The sequence below is a fragment of the Prenolepis imparis genome, unplaced genomic scaffold, assembly GCF_030444845.1.
Source record: "Prenolepis imparis isolate NDT839.2.m4 unplaced genomic scaffold, iyPreImpa1.0 SCAF_11, whole genome shotgun sequence".
Classification (NCBI taxonomy): domain Eukaryota; kingdom Metazoa; phylum Arthropoda; class Insecta; order Hymenoptera; family Formicidae; genus Prenolepis; species Prenolepis imparis.
In genome coordinates this window covers 13,722,293-13,745,623 of record NW_028141169.1, presented here as the reverse complement: position 1 = coordinate 13,745,623, position 23,331 = coordinate 13,722,293, and the positions used below count along the sequence as shown (strand labels likewise).

Genomic DNA, 23,331 nt, shown 5'->3' with positions numbered 1-23,331 from the left:
TTTTTTGTTTTTTAAATTGTGCGATAATAAATAATTATAATTTAAATTATGCGATTTATTAATTAATTTTATCATGAAGTATTTTCCTTATTAACAATATTCCTCCTCCAATATCAATCATATTTTTACAGAATTAATTCAATGCTTGCAAATATATAAGAATCTATTTTATTCCGATTCTTATTGTTATGTATAGTAGAATATAATAATTATTCGAAACAATAAGTTGACTGTTTGAAAAGTGTCAAAAGTAAAAAATAAAAAAAGAGACTAGAGAATTCTTAGCGGTCAATTGATGTTATTTATCGGATTCAATTTCTTCTTTTTCGAATTTTTTCTATGAATATTACTTTACGAAAAATTAATGCAGTTTTTTATTCTTCTTATAATTTTATTATGTCAATTTTATTATGTTTTATTATGTTTTATTATGTTTTTTCATTACATTTTTTGTGTTACATTTGCTGAATCTTTCATATATAATACTTGTTTTAAATTGGTAGAGTCTAGAAATCAGGCAGACCTGTTACGAAAAATTTATTCCGAGACGGAAACGTATTAAACATATAAATGTATTGAACGAGAAAGCTGGAAACTAAAAATGAGAAAGAAAAAAGTCTTGGAAATAGAGCGTAAAGGAAGACCAGTATACAAAAGTTCGAAAGGTAGAAGAGAGATTTGCGGAAGAGAGTTATTTCAGATCTCCACTTGTTGCTTGCTTCTTGGTGTAATCGACAGTGTGCAGTGTATGTGTGTATTCGTGTGTGTACGTGTGTATGTGTGTGAGTATGTAAGGTTGGAAAACTTGACTATCCAGAAAATTTTCTTTTGGTTAAAAAGCTCTCTCTGTCTCTCTTCCCTCGCGGCCATAAGAAACATCTTTCTTTTTTATTTGTTTCTCCCTTTTTTTAGCTTTTTTATATTTATACACACATGTAGATGGTGCCAATTTTGAGAAATTTACTAATCATTACTTTTTTAAAAATAGAATTAGAACCGATTCTTTTTTTTCTAACTAACGTTGTACGTCTCGTCTAGACTTAGACAAATCGAATCATATGTATTAGTTAAGGGTTTTCTTGATTTTTCCACGAGTTACAAATTTTTGTAATTTTGGAATGTTAGTATTCCGCAAACATGTCGAGAGACACTTTCTGCTAAAATTAAATTTTATTTTGTGTCTTTCAGTAGTGATATTCAATGATTATTACAATATTAAATCACTTTGAGATGAGATCACAATGAGATCAAAATGGGTTACCCATCACAAAAGATAGTAGATATGATCAAAGTGGTAAGGTTGTGTGAAAATAATTTCAGAGCTACCAAACGAGAATATGCTCGTATATCTAGGAAAAGCTGCTTCTAAGGAGACCTTACATCTGTTTTATAAGTACTTCTTGACATTAAAACACTAATATTCCAAAATTATTTATGAAAAGATAAAAAATATCCTTAACTAATACATATGATTGGATTTGACTCGACAAAACCTACAATTTTTGTTAAAAAGAAAAATCGATTTTCATTTTTAAAAAGTGATGATTAGTGTATTTCTCAAAAATGATCTATAAACATCTGTAAACAAATTGATATCGCTGTCTTGTGTCCCACTTAAAGTCAAACAACTTTTGTATGAAACATTTTTTTGTAAAAGGCGTAGGAAAAAAATATTTAGGATGAGACATTTTGAATGTCCTATCTTTCTTCGAAGTATTATAAACTAAGATTAGGAACAATGATGTTTGTGTATATTGTATTTCTTGCAGAAGCGTAGGAAAGGTTTGGGTTAGATTAGGTTATATCTTCCGGAAGTAGAGCGTATAGAGGGGGAGGGGGGATGACCCACTACATCCACGGATCAAGGTCAGCTTCCAATCTGCAATATATGCATTACAATCCTGAAGGGTCAAAGTTAGGTGTAAAGTAAACTTCGCTTCGTCTTGCAAAGTACATGCGTGGACTCAGTGAGAGTTTCGCCCTCCCCCTCCCTACGAAAGGGCTCCGCTTCCGGAAGATATAACCTAATCCAAACCTATTTCTGATTTAGGTCTGGTTCCACAACTTACTTTAACCAAAGTTTAACTCGTTAATGTAGGATTTACATTACATCTAATGTCCGATGTATTCAATCAACTTCAATTTATAGATTCTTATTTTACGCACAAAAATACACAATATTGTAGTTTCAGCAAAATCGGAGAGGACGGAATTCTCTTTCAATATTACCCTTATATAACCTTGGTCTTACATACATGTACTATTTCCACATATATATTAACAAATTATGTTTTTAATAGTGATACTTTAAATTGTTATATCTCGGAAACGACATGCAACCCCCATATACTTGTTAAGTAAAAAAGTTACTCAGAATTTCACCCTTTATAATATGTATCAGAATAAAAAAAATCGATGATATGCAATGTTTTAAGCATATTTATCAAAATGTTTTTATTCAATGGTTTAATATATCGATATTGATATGTATCAGTTGTCATATTTAGCTGTCTCCATGGTGAAATTGATCGATAAAAACAAAGGCATTCGATTCATGGAAACATCTTTAGCACTGACCATTTTGCCATCTCTGAGCGAAATTCTAGCCCTGTCATTCATGATCTTTAAACTTTTCTTATTTGAAAAATACTATATATTCGACACACACATTTTCGTATTAATATAGAATTTTTGTCTTCAAATGTTACAAAGAATTTGTCATTAAAATCTTTATTGCCAGTTTAGGGACACCTTGTATAATTCAACGCATTTATTGGGATTTGCATAAATTAAAAAAAGTTTTCATTTTCTAATAGCAATCTTGCATATTTATTGTTTGAATTCATTTAAAGTATTAAATATATCGAATACATCATACATTAAGATATATAGTCGCCAAGTATATAAAAAAATGAGACTAACGTTAGAAGTATCGCGCCGCTACTAACAATAAGTAGCTTATCCAGAATTTTCCTGTCAAATGTGTGATCTTTCTGTCAAGATATTTCCAAAATTAAAGTCATAATCAAAAATCTATAACGGCACTTTGCTGATGTAATATGAATATAAGATATATAAGCTTTCGATTGCAACCAGTTTGAAAAGGATTGGTGCAGTCAATCTCGAAAACTCGAAAATTCGTACCCAAAAAAGTAAAATTTTTTACGTTTTAAGACTTTCGGCTTTCAGATTCGCACGTACATACTTTGCACACACTCAAAACGATTTTGGCCCTCAAGGTACACTCACAGTATGCATGTACGAATATTCAATTGATGACTACTGCAAATACACCTTGATGAGAAAAAAAATTACATTTTATGTATGTGCAGATGTGGGTAAATAAATATATGAGTGTGGATGGGTGATATGTAAAATTTTCAAAACCACCCCCTGGAAATGAAATAAGATATCGAAAATGGTGCGCTACAAAAATACGAAATCTGCGTCGTTAATTGAGGCCCCTAGGGGGGGGGGGGGTGACTAATTTATCGAATAGTAAAAAAATTTTCAGAAACCACCCTTTAAAAATAAAATTAAATATTTCGAAAATGATGCGCAAAAATAGCAGACCCGTATCGTTAATTAAGGGGAGTTATTTAAGGGGGGTTAATCTTGGGGGAGGAGGGTAACTAATTTACCGAATATTAAAAATTTTCAAAAACCACTTTCAGGGAATAATATGTAATATCTCGAAAACGGTGCGCTGCAATAATACGAGACCTGTATCGTTAGTTGAGGCTTTTGGGGTAACTAATTTATCGCATAAGAAAAATTTTCAGAAATCACCCCCTGGGGATGAAATCTAATAACTCAAAAACGATGCACCACAAAAATACAGGATTTGCGTTGTTAGTTAAGGCTTTTGGGGTAACCAATTTACCTAATAATAAAGATTTTCAGAAACCACTCCTTGCGAATGAAATTAAATAACTCAAAAACGGTGCACTGCAAAAATACGGTATCTGCGTCATTAATTGAGACTTTTAGGACAACTAATTTACCGAATAGTAATAATTTTCAGACGCTCTCTGCCGATCAAATATAATATTTCGAAAACAGTGCACCACAAAAATACGAGATCTGTCGTTAATTGAGACTCGGGATGACTATAATTTCTCGAATAGTAAAAATTTATTGAAATTACTCCTTAAGTATAAAATTTAATATTTCAGAAACGCTGTGTTGCAAAAATACAGAACCTGCTATTGTTAATTGAAATAAAAATATAATTAATAGACATTACATAAACATAGTGCGTGTTAAAAGTTCTGAATGAATATCAATAAATGATTTGAAAATAGTGAAACGCAGTTGGCTTCGAAATGCTAAAAATGCATACACATATATTTTTTGCAGAAAAAATATAATCTCCTTTATACATTTTATTTTATATTCCTATATTTTTACTTGACAATGAGATCATATGAGTCGTTCGCTCAAAAAACGATTTAAATAGACTTAAGTTTTTGCACAAAAAATTTAATTAAATATTCAACGTGGTGATTCTAGTTATTAAACATTATGCTCTTCAGCTTTTATATTTTTTAATATACACGTTCCTATTTTGCTGAGTAATAAAATGTTTAATAACTTGAATCTTCAATTTTTTGGTGCAAAAACTTTAAATCGATTTAAGTCGTTTTTCGAGCGAACGACTCATATGCATTGATTATATTTTGCTGTTTCACTCTTGTGTCCAATTTTAAAATTAAAAAAGTTTTTATGTAACAAAAATTTTTATATTTTTTACCAAAAGTAGTGAAATTACAACAAAATCTTTATAAAAGAAAAAAAACACGCCAAATATATAAAAAAAATTCGACATTGTATGCAAATATGCCTTTGTAAAAATTTTTCTAGCAAAAGTATTTTTTTTAAAGACACTTTACATACACACACACATACACAAAATAATCATTTAAAGTAGATATACACATACAAAATCAAAGTTTGAAAATAAAGTTTAAAAATATGTTTAGAAATATGTAGTTCAAAAATAAATATAAAATCGAAGCAACTCAGCAAAGTATAAATGGTGTATTAATTTTTGCAGATTATTATCTGATCTGATATAAAATTTATCACCGAATCAACCTTTGTATTCTTAAGAATAATGTTATCATCTGTATAGCCAAAATGATTTAGATTCGACATTGAAAAGATTAAAGTGAAGAACAAAAACTTGGCGTGCCCGAGTCGGAGCATTAAAATGACATAAATTTTCTAATAAGATTGCTTAAAAATTAATCTATAAAACTGATTTATAATAAATAAGATTTCTGTTTTGTGTTATTTTATCTATACAGTAGCCTCAAAATTTTCAAATTATATACACATACACCATTTCTCCAGTAACTCCAGTTACCAAACATATTCTCCAGTAAAAGTATTACTATCATCAACGGTCATATCACGTTGTAAGGGCACCAGTTCTCGTCCGATCACTGAAGTTAAGCAACGTTGAGCATGGTTAGTACTTAGATGGGTGACCGCTTGGGAACACCATGTACTGTTGACATACATCTTTTTTTTATAATTCAAATCTTATCAATAATGATATATATTTTTTCAAATTGTACATATTTTTTTATGTAAAGATCTGTAATTTTAATTTACTTTTAAATTATTTTAATTATTTTGGTAAAAATTGCAATAAAACGTTAATTTATAATTTTTATCTTTGTTATTTTAATTTTAAATAGAAAATAACTGTATGATTACGCTTGACAAAAAAATTATTATCATGATACAATTACATAGTGGAGCGTTAAAATTTGACATGGAATAAATTGTAATATGCATTAGAAAATTTTTATATATAATAAATTATTTTCAAGTGTCTGTATATAAATAAATTAAATAATAAAGTTAATTAAAAATGTATTATATATACAAAGATATATACAATTTGAAATAAAAAAATATATATCATTATTGATAAGATTTGAATTACAAAAAAAAGATGATGTCAACAATAACATGGTGTTCTCAAGCAGTCACCCATCTAATTGTAAGTACTAACCATGCTCAACGTTGCTTAACTTCAGTGATCGGACGAGAACTTACTTTTTAATTGAGCTTTATTTATATTGATTTAATTACACATGTTCAGTAAATAAAAATCATTTAGATGAAATGTCTATATTATAACATAAATTGAAGTTCCTGCCTCACGGGCTCAACCTTCAGCTTCTTATGTGTTACAGTTTATTGTACGCCTTCGTTTAATGTTAATTTGTGTTAATATTCATGTTTTTCTTTTCATAATTTGATAATAATGCAGGAAAATGCGTTTTAGTAAAAACCTGCTTACATTTTGTTGTTGGCTTATATGCTCAAATCTATTTCCTAAATTAAAATTATTAAATATATAAATATATAAATATATAAATAAATAAATACGTCAACTATATACATTCTGCGTCAGATACATCGAGGTTCTCATACGCTAGTTTATACAACCATTTTTTTGGTTTTATTGTTTTGTCGAGACACATTGTTTCTTTAACCAAATCAATTCTATTATTTATTTCCTCTGTGTAGAATCTTGAGCTAATTTCATTAATATGGTTTTGATATGGACGAGAACTGATGCCTTTACAACGTGATATGACCGTTGACGACAATAATACTTTTAGTTGCTGGAGAAATAGCGTATATAATTTGAGAATTTTGAGGCTACTGTATAGATAAAATAACACAAAACAGAAATTTTATTTATTACAAATCAATTTTGTAGATTAATTTTTAAGCAATCTTATTAGAAAATGTATGTTATTTTAATGTCCCAACTCGATCACGCCAAGTTTTTGATCGTTACTTTAATCCTTTCAATGCTAGGACTAAATCGTTTTGACTATACAGATGATAACATCATTCTTAAAAATACAAAAGTGATACTTTGTTAAATTTTATATTTCAGATCAAATAATAATCTGCAAAATTAATACACTATTTATACTTGGTTGAGTAGCTTTGATTTTATATTTATTTTTGAGCTGTATATTTCTAAATATATTTTTAAATATCTTCAAACTTTGATTTTGTATGTGTATGTCTATTTTTAAACATTATTTTGTGTGTATAAAGTGTCTTTTGAAAAATACTTTTGCTAGAAAAATTTTTACAGAGACATTTTTGCATACAATGTCGATTATTACACTATTACACCATTTATACTTGGCGTGTTTCCTTCTTTTGTGAAGATTTTGTTTTAATCATGCATAAATTATATTTGTTGAATGTTAAAGAAAAAAAGTGTTTAAATGGCAACACTTTTCGAGAAATATTTTAAATATTATTCAGGATAATATAATTTCTGAGTATGTCACCATAAAGATATTCTTCTCTTCTTTTAATTTTTTTGAAAATTTTAATTAATCTTTATTTAAAAAATTATATATTTTTGCAATTGATGCGGTTTAGATAATAGGTCTAAATTATATCATAGATTACCAAAATAGCATCCACATATATATTGCATATTGAACAAAGAATATTTTGTTAGGTTTGAAAAATAAAATTATTTTTATGAGCTTTTCTAACATTATACATTTCCGACAAAAGGTTATTCTTCTTTATTGATTTCAACAGTAGTGTATAAATATTAAAAATAAATATTTAAAGAAGTTAAATTTCTATAAACTTTTGATTTAAGAAGCAATTTCCTTTACTCTTATTTTCTTTCTCTTCTTTCTTTCGTGTTATTTCTTTAGATTGTGCGCATTTCCGACATAAATTCCGACAAAACTATTTTCTCTTATTAATTTCATAACAGTACAAAAGTACTAAGAAAAATATAATGTTTAAAATAAAGAAAAATATAATGTTTAAAATATTTTTTATTTAGAAGACAATTTTCTTTTTTCTTATTTATTCTTTTTATTTATTTATTCTTTTTTTCATATTAATCTATTTTAATATTGTAAACAAAGGAAAGCTGATATCTTACAATTATATCATACAAATCACATCGATATGATTTGAACAATAGTGTAATGGTACGATTTCAAAAACTTTGTATAATTTCTAATATTTTAATTCTTTTAGCATGAATTAAAAATTTTCTTAGCATGAGCAGTAAATTAATAGTATTTAATATACTTCTTAAAAATATTCATTACTACTATTCTAGTATACTTTATTATTACTATAAATAAATAGTTGTGTGATATAGTATAAATCTTATCTGCTTTTTATTTCTTTAAAAAAGACGCGAAAAAATCATTTTAAAAACGTGGTTTTTTTTAAATTTACATACAACACATTTGTGTCAATAAATAATTTGAAATTAATGAAGTTATTATAGGAAAAACTGCGTTCTAGATTATAGTTAATTTATTAGATGGTATTTAAATGTAATAAGTAAATTTATAGATATGATGTATATATATGATATAGTGCTAATCAAGAGAGATGGAAATTTCGCGCGCGCGCGCGCGCGCGCGAGAGAGAGAGAGAGAGAGAGAGAGAGAGAGAGAGAGAGAGAGAGAGAGAGAGAGAGAGAGAGAGAGAGAGAGATATTTAATATATTGTGATAGATTTGCATTATTGATCCTAAATTAATGAATTTGTATATATGGATCAATTTAGTCATAAATACATGATTGTTATATAAAACGAATATATATATTAACGTTATACTATATAATAATAGTTTTATTAGTTTATAGTAATAAACTAATAAAAGTCACGCAAAAAAACAAGCTGCAAACAAAAAAATTATGTCTTCAAGAAAGTTTGATCCAAAGTTAAGTTTCTTTTTAGATTATTTTTCAACTATCAACAATTAATAAGAAATATATAAAATAGAAAATAGATAGTTATAATATAAAATTATCTAATATAGTATAGTTATCAGATATAGAAAAAAAATACATATGCGCAAATTTAAAAAATATAAAATTTTGACTTCCAAGAATTCCTAGCAATTTCCATGAAAATCAAGTATGTCAAATTTGATCGGGGTTCCATATAAAATTGATTAAATTTATCAAAATCATTTGTAATTATATATAATTGCAAAATTAATAAAATTTTGATAATTTTATATTATGATAAATTTATGATTGTAAAAGTTATAAAATATATATTTTTATAGATAAAAAATTTTTGAAAGCATGTATTAATAAAAATAATAAAGGTAATTAAAAATAGTACAATTTTAATTGCGAGAAAGTGTTACATTTATTACACTGCTACATTTATTAGAGTCAAAATGTTTTTTCTTAATGGCATAGCAGTGCCAAGATATATATGTACGTTTACAGAAATACTCTTTATCTATTATATTATATACTATTCACAAAAATTAAAGATACACTTAATTTTTCTTAAGAAATAAACAAAATTCAGGCAGCTGTAATTTAAAAATGAACATAATTTAAGCAAAAAAAGGGTTTCAAAGCTTAAAATTTCTACTTCCAAAAAGTCATTATTTTTAAAAATTTCTGTAAGTTTGACAATTTTTACACATAAAAAACTGTGAACTGGATAAATGGAACATTTTCTTCTCACTTTGTAGGTAAGCACTATCACGTGCTTAAAAAGAAAATTTACGAAAATTTTCGACTTCCTATCATGAAAGTTTAAAGTTTTCCCTACAAAATCATTTTTTAATAATGTTTCTAAGATTTTTTGTTACTGAGTTATCGCGGATTAAATAAAAAAATGAGCATTTTGACTTTGATTGCTCATAATTCCGTTAAAAATCATCGTATCAAAATTCAAAAGACAAATTTTTAAAGCTGAAACTTTGCTCTATCGAATCGTATAATTGCCAATTTTTTTAAAAACATGTTGACATAGTGCAAATGAATGAAAATAATGTAAAAATTAGCAATTTTTCTCTTTTTTATTTTAATTTATGTAAAATTATATATAAAATTTGTATTTTGTGCACAAACACACACACACACACATAAAACACACACAAAAGCACTTAAGAAAAATTATTTTTCTTGAAACTTACACATTACCATCCGCTTTTCACTTTTAATTGCTTGAGTAATTTAAATTATGTTTTTTACAAGAGAGCCATTACAATTTCTTAGCCTTGGAAAGTTATTTAGGATCATCACCTTATGACAACATATGTATACAAGACCAAAGTTCTCTTCTCTGAAGTTTTATTTTACAGATAAAGTCTTATTTTACAAATCAATATTCGAGGAAATATTTCATTAAAGTTGATAATAAAATAACTGCAAATCAATTTTTTTAAGAGAAAAAGAGAGATGCAGAGATATAAAGAATCTATCATCTGTATATCTCATTGAAAAAGTTGGAGATAGAGATAAATAGATTTCGAGGGAAGCAGGAGGACGCAAAAAAAAAGAAAAATAATAATTGCAATTTCTATGATGTATTCATATTGTATATAAATACGTATCTCAGTCTGTCTCTTTCTAGCGTTATTATTCGTTCGCAAAATTTTCTTATATTTTCCTCTTTCTCTCAGGTTATTTCTCTTATATTTATACTCTTCTCAATTTTCATTTTATATTTTCTCCTTCGTATGTATCCCCTTTGTATGTATCCATCTTTTCTCTGTCTCTTCCTGTCCTCATCCTCTTTCTCCGTCTCCATCTATAAAGGAAAACCTTTTAGAAGTAGATCGGATTAACTGCGTTTTCCTTTCTTCATTCTAAAACAAGAGATACAATTCATGGGGAAATTTTTTTTCTCGAATAATATACTTTTACCCATTAAAGTATGAATCTATTTTGCAATTTATATATAATTGTTTTCAAAATAATATTGTTCAAGAAGAGTAAAAAAGAAAAAAAAAGAGGAAATTAAAAGGTAATTGCCCTGCAGATACCATATAATCAACGAATAATAAACGATAGAATCAACCCACAAGGTCGAATATATCGCTATGTTGCCTTGCGTTTGCTCAAGAATCCATTAAAGTGTTTTTCAAGACCTCGAGCAAATATTGATTTTACAAATTTCTTTGCTTGAATTTGTTTGCACAGTTGATAATCATTCGGTGCTTATCGAATGGTGGCCAATGTTTCTTCTATTTTATATGGTACAAGCTATTTATATTTTTGTTAATATAAACGTGATATAACGAAGACTTTTTTGAAATTGAAAAGTCTTTTTGTTTCCCCCTACCTTATTTGCTATCTAATTCTATCTTCAAAAAATGTTATGTGTAATAATTGCCTTAAATTATTTCTAAAATGACATATAAAAATTTTTAATTTTTAATATAGGATTTATTAAATAGTATATAGCATAAAAAAATTAATGGCGTGCAACATCTTTATTATATTAAGATTAATGAGAGATAGAGATTGAGATATAGGCATGATTCATAAAAATTATTACTAATCTAATAAATTTTAAAACATGTTAGAAAAATATTTCAAATATAAAAGCTGCTTGATTTTGAAGGAAATATTCTGTGATCTACATAATTTTGTTCCAAGTGAGGTATTATTGAATGTGACGTTTAGAAAAAGAAAAATGGCTTTGAAAGCTTCAGAAATGTTTCTACTTGTAACAAACATTCGTCATGTCTTCTTCAAAATGATGATCGTAGAATTTTCTTTTCGAAATCAAATAATTCTTCAATCTGTATGCGAAATAAACAATTTTCTACAAAACTCATACATTAAAATTTATCAAGAATAATAATTTTTAATGACTAGCCCTATATATACAGATATTCACTCACGTATGTGAAATAGCCTTCTATTCACTTTTTCTTTCTTCCTAAATCTAACTCTCTTTCATCCTTTTTTCTTTAAAACAAAAAATAAAGATCGCATTTCTTCAATGTTACATCTGATATTAATACTATTTGATTGTGCAAACTGCTCTCATTCTTATATCGTGTTATCTCAACATGTGACAGATGTAGATATAAATGCAGGTTTGATTTGTGCTAAATGACTCATACATCAAATCACGAAATCGTGAATCTAACAGATGTTTTCGATAAAATCTTTTCAAATCTATATAAAATGCTATACATGTATTGTATTTAAATTAATGCGAAATTTAAATTATTGCAAAAAAAATGAGATAAGTTGCATTTGGTAAAACAAGAAAAATAAAAATGTGATTATCGCTCCGATAGATTCAATTTTTAAAAATGCGTTTTATAAGAATAGATGTCAAATTAATATTATATAACATATGCCAATAACAGATATATAGTAGTATGATTCATATGAAACATTATATATTTGTTATAAATTGTATAATACTTTTTATTACAGATACACAATTTATCGAAATAATTTAAAGCTTCGCTTGCAAAATTCAATTATTAAATATAAATACCGAGAGCCGATAAAAATATTTCTTAATTGATATTAAATATAAGTATATATAAATTGAAAATCTAATGTTGAGATTTAACTATTAATATTTATTTATTTTATATTTTACTAAAATTGATAAAATTATTAAAATTGATAAAAAGAATAATTTTGTACAACTTATGTCAGAAATGCATAGCATTGCATATAGCACTTAGGATAATAACATAATAACATCTGTTAGGATAATAACATAATAACATCTGATAACATAATAAAGTCTTTATTAGGCAAACAATGACTATATAATCATCATTGGAATTCCAAAAGACAAATCTTAGTTAGTATATGTATGACTTAATTCGTTGTAGTGGAGAAATGAGACTATATAATTTAACCTAGTACATATGTATGTAACTTATGCTGCAGGATGCAAAGTAGTTAAATAGATTTCTAAGTATATATTAGTCTATAATATTCCTAACGTTAAACTATAATATTTCTAATATACTATTTAATCCGATAAATATAAAAGCTCATACAAAATAATTTTATTTTTTAAATTAAAGTATTTTTTTAGCATGGAAATATATATGGTGCAATTTAGGAGATTTGTTGCCTAAATGGTATCGATTGTAAAAAGTTATAATTCCGTTTATAATATTTAAAAATTAATAAAAATTTTTAAAAATGAAAAGCAGAGAAAAATATCCTTTATAATAGAATTTAATATATATGATCTTTTTTTAAAAAATGATTTAGATAACCTTATCTTATATTGTTTGAAAAGCAAGAAAAGCTTCAATACGCGAATACTTTTTATTAAATCACATATCAAAAAATATGTTTTTTCGTGCCAGTTTATAAAAGAAAAATAGTTAAGCTAATTTATGTCTTCAAGGATAATTATGAAAAGATAAATACATTCAAAGTAGAATATTTCAGTCTGTATTCTTTAAAAGTTAATTTTGATTTGCAAGTTACACACGAACTTACTAATTTGATTTTAGATTTGCCTTCGGACAAGCCATCTCTAAATAAGTTTGGATTAGAATCATATTTCGTAGCGTTTCTATCAAGTCGTTTTCAAACAGCTAATTTTTTTATTTACGATCTGACATATCAATCGCTAATGAAAGAGTTGGAAGTTGATTGCATCGTAGAATAGAAACACAAGTGTGCAAATTGGAAACTTGCACATGGCTTCCTCACCATTCTATTTCGCTCATTAATCTTTCTCTATGAGCAAGCTAGTTTTTCAATTTTGGCTTCCTCATAGAGGAAGCTTAATGAGCGAAATAGAATGGTGAGGAAGCAATGTGCAAGTTTCCAATTTGCACACTTGTTTCATATAAAATAACATTTCTTGTCACGTATATATATGTGTGTATGTATGTATGTATGTATGTATGTATGTATGTACGTACTTCCTTTTGTATGTTCCTTTCGTATGTTTCTTTCGTAAAATTTTCATTTTTTGAAAAATTTAAAATTTCATAAAAAATAAATCCCTTTACCGATTTTCGTCAAATTCAATACCAACCAACCTTTAATGATAATCTATTCATGTAAAAAAATTTAAACCGATATCTCAAAATTTACGGAAATTAGAGCAATCACGCCCTTTTTTTAAAAAATTCAAAATTTTATAAAACAAGAACCACTTAGCCGATTCAAGCCAAATTCAATACCAACCAACCTTTAATGATAATCTATTTGTATAAAAAAATTTAACCCGATATCTCAAAATTTACGGAAGTTAGAGAAATCACGCCATTTTTTAAAAAAATTAAAATTGGATTAAAATCTAAAACACTTTATGAATTTTTCTAAAAATTACAGTAAATAAAAGTGTTGTACTACTTTACTTGTGTGCAAAATTAAAGCGCTGTAGCTCAAGCAGTTCTTGAGTTATGGACGTTTGAAAAATCCGTAGATGGATACATACATACATACAGACATTTTGTAAAAATGTGATTTTTCGATGTTTTGGAACATTCTAAACACATTGGCATAGAAATCCGAAAACAAAAAAATTTTTCACGAAAACAAAGCTTCCTCTATGAGGAAGCAAAAAAGGTTAAAAATGAAAAAAATTTCGAGCTGCGTATAAAACTCGTATAATTTCTAAATCTATATAATCGTATAATTTCTAATCCTGTCAAATCATACATCCTTGTATTCATTTTACATAGTGCTACAACTTTTATAATAATATATATCTACATTATATAAAAAAAATATGAATATCTCTCTGTGCTCTAAAATAGATAACTTTTGTGAGTGATTCATTATATTCACACTAGAGTTTTAGTTAAAATCTTTTAATTTAATTTAATATACCTATATTTGTTATGATCTATCTGCTTTAATTTAGAAGATAATAAGGTGGCCACTTATGCTAAGGACCCTATAGAATAAATAAAAAATAAATAAAAAGAATAAATTTTATGAACTATAGAATAAACAATATAGTATAGTTTAAGATATTTTAAAAATTAAAGATATTATATAGATTATATACTTGAAAATCTATTTAATTATTATAATTCATATGTAAGCTCTCACAGAGCTCATATACACTTTATTATATTATTCTTCATTATACATTTTCGATACAAACTACAAAACTTTTTAGATTGCCAACCATTTTTCTTTATTGATCTCAATAACAAAATGTAAGACTACTAAAGTATAACTTTTTAAACTTTTTAAAGACTTTTGACTTAAAAGGCAATTTTCTTTTCTCTTGTTTATCCTTCCTTTCGTACTATTCTTGTTTAGTACTGTGTACTTTCGATACAAACTACAAAACCATTTTTCCTTATTCGTCTTAATAATAATGTAGGAATATTAAAAGAAAAAATGTATTTTTTAAAAACTTTTAATTTAAGAGACAATCTTCTTTTCTATAATTTATTTTTCTTTTTGTGTTATTTTTTATGTATTGTTAAAAAAAAAGAAAAATCTCGCAATTTTTAATATTTAAATCTCCTTAGCTCACATGAGCTAACTAACAAATTAATGATGTTAAAAATACCTCTTAAAAATAAATAATCATTATTCTTATACAAATCAATAGAGTTCATACATCGTAAATCTTACTTATTTCTGTTTTCTTAAAAAAACAAAAAATAGCTTTAAACGCGATTTTCTTTTTAATTCACGTATGACATGTGTGATACATAACAGGAAATAATTTGAAATTAATGAAATATTATAAGAGTATATACTAAATTATAATTATTCTATTAAATGATATTTATATGTTTATAATAAATAAATTTATAAGTTATTCTCGTTCTTATTTAGTCATTTAAATGGAATAGTGATGTAGATCTGTATCGAAAAGCTTTTTAATATTTAATTCGATAGTTATTCATTCGTTTACCGACGTATTCCGTTAGAAATGGATATAAAGAATTTGGTGTAGCTACTAAATAAGATAAGGTAAGGTCAAAAGTTTAATGAATTTTTCTAGTTTAATGTCTGATATCTGATACAGGTCCAATAGGAAATTCAAAGTATTAAATTGTTAATTTAAAATTAACAGAATAAATGAAAAATTGTTTGTTTACTGCCTAATTTGAAGCACAAAATAGGATTTAATTAATTTCTGTAATTTCCGTATAAATTATATTTCAAGTTTTATAAATTAAATTTAATTATTTCCATAATGTATTTTATTATTCATTTATTTCATTATAATTGTTGAATAATTTGCTATCGTTTGCTATGTAGAATATAATTACAATATAACATATGTTATATTACGTGTTATATTTATGAAAAGAAAATTACAATTAATCGATTATTATTCATCGGTAATATATATTTGTGCATCTATAATATTCAATTTTACTGCACTTGTATAACATTAATATAATTATATTAAGATTGAAATGTATTTTGATTCAATCTGTGAACTGTGATCTGTGAAAATATATATGTTTTTTTATTTATTATAACTAAATATTTATAAGCGTTAAAAATACATTTTAGACATTTTGTCATTTTTGTCTGTATTTATTGTCATTAAAGAAGATTTTGTTGCACTTATTTTTCCTCGCTTATTGTTAGTTCTTATTAATCTATTTTTACTTGAAATTCTAAAGATATAATTTAATATTTAAAAACTTTGATAAGTACTATTAATGTCAGAAAATATAATGAGAAATAATAAAGAACAGTTAAGATTTTAGTATAATAAATTTCGAAGTCATGTATGTACAGTAAAAAAGGCGCAATTAATTGTCTTGAAATAAGAATCTTTAATTATCCAAATGATACGCGCGCGTTTCAATTTTTTTATCTTCAGTAACTAAATAATTCTTTAGTTTATTTAGTTGCAAAGTTTTTAAATATTAAATTATATCTTTAGAATTCAATTGCTGAAATAACAATAAAAAAAAACCGAAACAGTTTGAATAATTAAAGATTTTTATTTCAAGGCAGTTTTAATTGAGCCTTCTTATTAGCTCTTATTAACCTACTTCTTAACGGTAATTATTTTATTTCAAATATATACTTTTGCCTGTAATTCTCTTTCTTATTTCAAAATACTCATAATATCTCGCGCATAAAAAATTTGTTTATTATTTCTATTTAGCAACTAAATTAATTGGGTCAATTGAATATATCACAAAGCGCCAATTTTATATCGAAAATTGAAATGATACATAAAAATCGACATCGATTATGATACTCTTTGATAAAACTTACGAAAAGGTTACGTCTTATCGATCATGTTCAGATTTGTTGGAGCGAGTAAGATTACATGCTCCGGCAAGGCCTCTAAGAAATAATTTAATTTTCTATGAAAAACTGCATCGGACCTCGTACGGCAAATTCAAGCCTTTAAATCGATTAGCCCTACTGGCAAATGGATTTTCCGAACGTGTGGATTTTTTTCAACCGTCTCTTAGCTCATTTAAACGTGAGTTAAAAAATGCTTTAAGTTAGTTTGTGATTTTAACTTCTAAAGTTATTACAGTCTTTATTTTTTATTTTTATTTCTAATTTTGTTTAATAATTATATGTCTTTTTGTTGATGTTTCAAATTTTATTGTAGTTTGTATATCAAAGGGATCTTGTCCCGTTTATAAATAAAATAAATAAATAAAATTAATTAATTAAATCATTATAATATCGATCCATTATGATATATGTAAAAATCAAAAAGATCGGTGAGATGTAACCTTTTCGCAAATTTTACCCACTTCATAAAAATAAAATAATACTTTGTTTAAATATAATTATCAAATGTTATAAGATGAAACGTGTATCAAAGGAGATGAGATTAAAATGATTCTTATATAAACGCGGGAACTTCTCTCTCTTTACTTACGAGGGCAGTTCGATAAGTCAGTGACTTTTACAAGATATGGCACTCAAATCGCAATCTAATTTTATTTCTGATATTTACCATCTTATTTAAGTATACACACCAAGTTTCAAGTAGATCTGTCAAATAGAAATTTTTTGACAGCGTTCTAAAGCAGATAAGTTTGTGTTTTTTGCTAAAATGGAAAAAAGTGAATTTCGTGTGCTAATAAAACATTACTTTTTGCGTGGAAAAACCATTAAAGAAACTGAAGAAAAGCTAAAAAAGTATTATGGGGACTTTGCTCCGTCGCATGGAATGGTTCACAAGTGGTTCACTGAATTTCGTTGTGGTTTTTGGTCGATTGTGAGCAAGCGCGGCACCCATCTGGCCGACAGCTTCTTCATCCCCAAATGTTTATGCAAGATATTAAAAACACGTTCGTTTGAGATGTTTACCATCTTGGCTATTCGCGTATCTTCACTCGACGGTCGTCCAATACAATATCATGGATTTTATTGACTGTTTCTTCCGTTGTGACCTCATTCAGACGTCCCGGGCGCTCAGCATCATTCGTGCTTGTACGACCACAACGAAATTCAGTGAACCACTTGTGAACCATTCCATGCGACGGAGCAGAGGCCCCATAATACTTTTTTAGCTTTTCTTCAATTTCTTTAATGGTTTTTCCACGCAAAAAGTAATGTTTTATTAGTACACGAAATTCACTTTTTTCCATTTTAGCAAAAAACACAAACTTATCTGCTTTAGAACGCTGTCAAAAAATTTCTATTTGACAGATCTACTTGAAACTTGGTGTGTATACTTAAATAAGATGGTAAATATCAGAAATAAAATTAGATTGCGATTTGAGTGTCATATCTTGTAAAAGTCACTGACTTATCGAACTGCCCTCGTATATTAATTAATTATTTAATATAACTCGCATAACTGCGAGATCTCTCATTCCAAATATTTGAATTCTATCGTAAAACTTTTATAACAAAACATGATAAGTATTTAGAAAGTTGTAATAAATTGTCCGCTCAATTATCTTGTGCGACGTTTTCTTGTTATGTAACTGCGTTTCAATCATATGAAGTGAAATTAAAAATTACATAATAACCAGTTATTATTTAACCCAATCATAGCTATTGTTCCGGGTGATGAATTATTTTGTTTATTAATAATAATGATAACTTTCTTTATCTCAATCTTTACTCTCTTTCTTTTCTCTTTTATTCTTTTTACAGAAATATTCCAAATTAAGTAATTAATTACATACATACATTAGTAATACGCTAATATACTTACGTATGATAAAAATTTAAAGCATTATTTCCACAAACACAAATTACAAAATCATTATTTTAAAATCTCGCTATAACGTTAAGCAATTTACGCGTGGCACGTCAGACTATTTTTGTAATATGACGTAACGTTGTCGGTAATAATTTATGATACAACTACAAAAGAGAGCTTCATGTAAAAATAAAAAAAAATGTAAAATAATTTTTTTATAATAATTTTATAATAATTTTTTTTATATAAGGCTTTATATCCAAGAAAATTAACTTTGAAAAATGGTAACATATTTTTTTATAAAATAATATAAATTTAATATAATGTAATATAAATTTAAGTGACTTCTAACGATTTTGTAATATATATTACAAAATTTATCTTGACAGTAGTTATTAAAATATGTATAAAAAAGATATAACTCCTATTAAAAAAATATAATTTATCTTGATATACTCTGTTTCGTATTACTTTATAAATAATTTTTAATTAAATAATACATTGTTTTTTAAAGGTTATATATTAATAAAAAAAAGAAAAACAAATTCGACGAATTTTATATGCTGCACAAGATCATTACAAATTATTCAAATTTAAAAAAGCGTAAACATATTTATTAATTTTAAAGTCAACTTTTTCGAAAATAAAGCACAATATATTAAAAATTTTGTTTCACATTTTTATTTTATTTCTACATCCTATTTTATAAATGTGATGTATGTTATGTATGTATAGTATGTATATACATATGTATGTATATATATATATATGATGTATGTGTGTGTATTTTACATGTGACAATAGATAACACTAGCTTACAAAAAAATCTTTTTCATTATTTTAAACTAAACAAGGTGTTTTTTATAGATTTTTGGATGCTGAAAATGATGCCGCAAATCAATTTTTACCAGCACGTCAAATTTCCGAAATAATTGAGGTTTAATATGCAAAAAATGGCTTTTTTGCGATATTTGAGATTTTTTTGTGGAAAAGATTAACGTTATCTGGAAATTTTGATCAGATATCATGAATGTATTGTCCATTCCCTATAAAATGCATTTTTTTTTTTATTTGATATCTTACTTTTTAGTTATGTTAGGAAGGATTTAAATACAGAGTTTTTTCTGACAATGAGATAGCAAATATTCCGCCTATGATGATGAAATCATATAATTATACTCATAATTTGTAGTTTAGGACTATATATATACATACATAACGTAATTTATCGTAACAGATTCTATTAAATGTATATTTATATATAGGGTGTCTCATTTTAATTACCCACCTTGAATTTTTCGAAACAAATGCATTTTCGAAAAAATGTTCCAGACAAAAGTTGTATGATCTAAAGAAGGACAAATAATAGTAAAATCAATTTTGGAAAAAATAACTTTTTTCCAAAAAACCTTTTTTTCCTCAGAAGCATCTCTATATGAGTCGCAGCTTTTATCTTTCATAATATGGCTAAAAAGTAAAATATTGAAATGAAAAAATGCATTTTATAGATGAGATGAACAATACACATTCATGATATTTGATCAGACTTTGCAGATAACGTTAACCTTTTTTACAAAAAAATCTCAAATATAAAATAAAAAAGCCATTTTTTACACATTAAACCTCAATTATTTTGGAAATCTGACATGCTAGTGAAATTTGGTTTGTGGCATCGTTTTTAGCACTCAAAAATCTATCAGAAACACTTTGTCTAATTTAAAATAATTTTTGACTGTAAACTAGTGTAATATAAGACTTACAATATCTGAGTGAATTCTTTAATAGTTATGTTCGTAAATAACTACACTCTTCATTAAAATTAATGTACCGTTTTGAATTGATCAAAATTAATGAAATTCAAATGTATGTAACTTTGCGAAAAATGATCATGGAACGATATTCATGAAAGAATTTTAATGCTTGAAGTCTCAGCTTTGAAACGTCGTTCAACTCTTTTCTCGATGATTCTTATGTAGATTCTTATGTAGATGGATCACTTCTAAGTCAGGTGCGAAAAATGAACAAAAAAATTTTAATCTTGAGATCGCATGCACGGCAAAGAAAAAATAAGTTCGACCGAGTCAAAATGCTTTAATTTTGTTGAGGAGTGTATTTTATATACATACATATGTGTTAATGCAACGATGGCATGACCATGAAAGAGAGTTTACTTTCCACTTGTCTACTTTCTCTAACTGTCGCTTAACTCCTTAGATTTTCTCTCGATACATCTGAAATTATTATATCTTATCTCATGAAAAAATTTTATAGTATACCATTTTATCAAACATGATATATTAAAGAGATAAATTAAAGTTTGCAAAGCTAATGACATAATATTGACAAATAAAAAAATATTATTTAATGTGTATATATGTACATGTGCTACTTTTTTGCATTTGATATTAATCAACATCAAATAAAAGATGCTGATAATAAAAGATGCTGATAAATTTCTACATTTCATTTATTAATACTATATTTTAACTCTATTAAAAAATATATATATATTCAAATGCAATAATATAATTATATAATTTTAATTATCATATTCGATCAATTCAAAATAAACTATTCGTTTTTTTGTTTTTAAGTTAAATTTTCAACGATCTTTGTTTTTACGTAACTTATTATTAGTATATCTTTGTTGTATATTTTTTCTCAGTTATTTTTAGAAATGATAATACAAATTCTTTCAGTCACTAATAAAAAACATGAAAGTCCTAGAACAAATCTCTTGGATTTCTCAATATAGAAATGGATTTTTATAAAAATTTATATATTTTATGACTGATTATATCGGAAATAAAATCTGCTTTGCGATGCAAATCGATGCTTATTGTAGAATCAAGTTATCGTTAATCAATCTATACTGTACACAAAACATACACACACACACATTGTCAATAAAAGCAAAGCGTAAAACAGATTTCTCTTTATCTTTAGAAGAACAACTTTCTTGTCTGTTGAAATATGCGGACTATCACAGATCTGCATTGCGTAAGCGTCTCTCCCTGTCTCTCTTTCTCTCTCTCTCTCTCTCTCTCTCTACTTATTCTTTGTCTTATAATCTCGAATTAGCTATATGTCGCAAAATAGAATATACATGAATGCATTGAAATGTCACTGAAATTAATCTTTTACAGGTACACAGAGAACGAGAACTCTTTATAAACTCCAACTAACAACCCTTTTTCCACTCATCTTAGTTCCCCTCTCGTAGTGTCCTAGTTTCCTACAGTATCTGTGAGAATATTTCTCTATGCGTCCGCATAGTATATTCACATGTTCAGCTTACTCGAACACATAAACGATGTAATAAGTGGCATGTAAAAAACGAGTCAAAAGCTAATAACATCCGAGGTCGATCCTTTATAAAAAAAGTAAACGATCGATAACAAGAAAGGCTAGTTCTCCTAAAAGCATAATTGTAGACAAGATAAAACTTGCTCAACCGGCTTCTTGGCCGCGATGGAGGGGGAGGGAGGAAGGGTATTTATAATAAAACATGACTAATCTCTCTCTCTCTCGTTCTCGCTCTCTCTCTTCTCCGTTTCTCCTTCCACTTTTTTCTCTCTTTCTGTTCCCTTCGGATCCATTTGCCTACATTCCCATTCTCCATCCTCCCTCTCCTCCTCTGAGTGCTGTCAGCATTATCTAAGCTAACAGATGTAGATATTCACATGATATCGAATATTTCTAAAACACACTTGAATCTGGAGCGATAAATATATAAGCAAGTTAGTTTAAGAATCTTGTAAAATATTTTTGTCTGCGATGAAGAGATATTTTATCTCTTTTTATTGGATGATTTTTCAAATTGTAATTTATTAATATTTCTTATTTTATTTCTCTCATTGTATATCATATTTTTTTATCTTGTCAATTAATTTTTTGAGGGAAAATTCAGCATAATTTGTGATATCCCTATCTAGTATCCATATCACTGTTATTAAATGCTTTTTGAAATTAATTCTATTATAATTTATATAAAATGCGCGTAAAAAAAATTACAGTAACAGTATTTCAATATTTTGTTTCCAATAATCTAATTGATTTTACATAATAATTTATTTTGTTATATTTATTGAACATAAAACATATATTGTTATATTTATTGAACATAAAACATATATTGTTATATTTATTGAACATAAAACATATATTTTTAAAAAACATATTTTTATAAAATACATTGTACGTGTAGATTAATCTTTATATTTTATTTCATTTTTGTGATAAATGATTCGTGGAATTTGTGACAAGAAATTTAATTTTTATTTCACTAATTTAATAATTGTTAATTTTTTCCTTGCTCAAGACTCATTTACTTATTAAGTGCAAATTAATAGATCTTTTATGTAGACTAATCAAATGTCTATGCCGGTGTTTGTTATCTAAATAAAACTATATAGCTAATCATCTAGA

The 23,331-nt window shown here is 26.4% G+C and overlaps 1 protein-coding gene and 1 non-coding gene across 2 annotated transcripts in view; both read left to right on the top strand.

Annotated features, from left to right (window-relative positions):
• LOC145942855 (uncharacterized) overlaps window positions 1–22,808 on the top strand; it is a 76,118-nt gene extending 53,310 nt beyond the window's left edge. The window contains exon 3 of the mRNA XM_083049953.1: window positions 22,050–22,808. The gene's annotated coding sequence lies outside the window, so the exon portion shown is untranslated. The remainder of the gene's footprint in view (window positions 1–22,049) is intronic.
• On the top strand, window positions 5,401–5,521 carry LOC145943341 (5S ribosomal RNA). The gene has a single exon (XR_014426508.1). It is a non-coding gene; the product is annotated as a 5S ribosomal RNA (ribosomal RNA).
• Window positions 22,809–23,331: the final 523 nt, after the last annotated feature.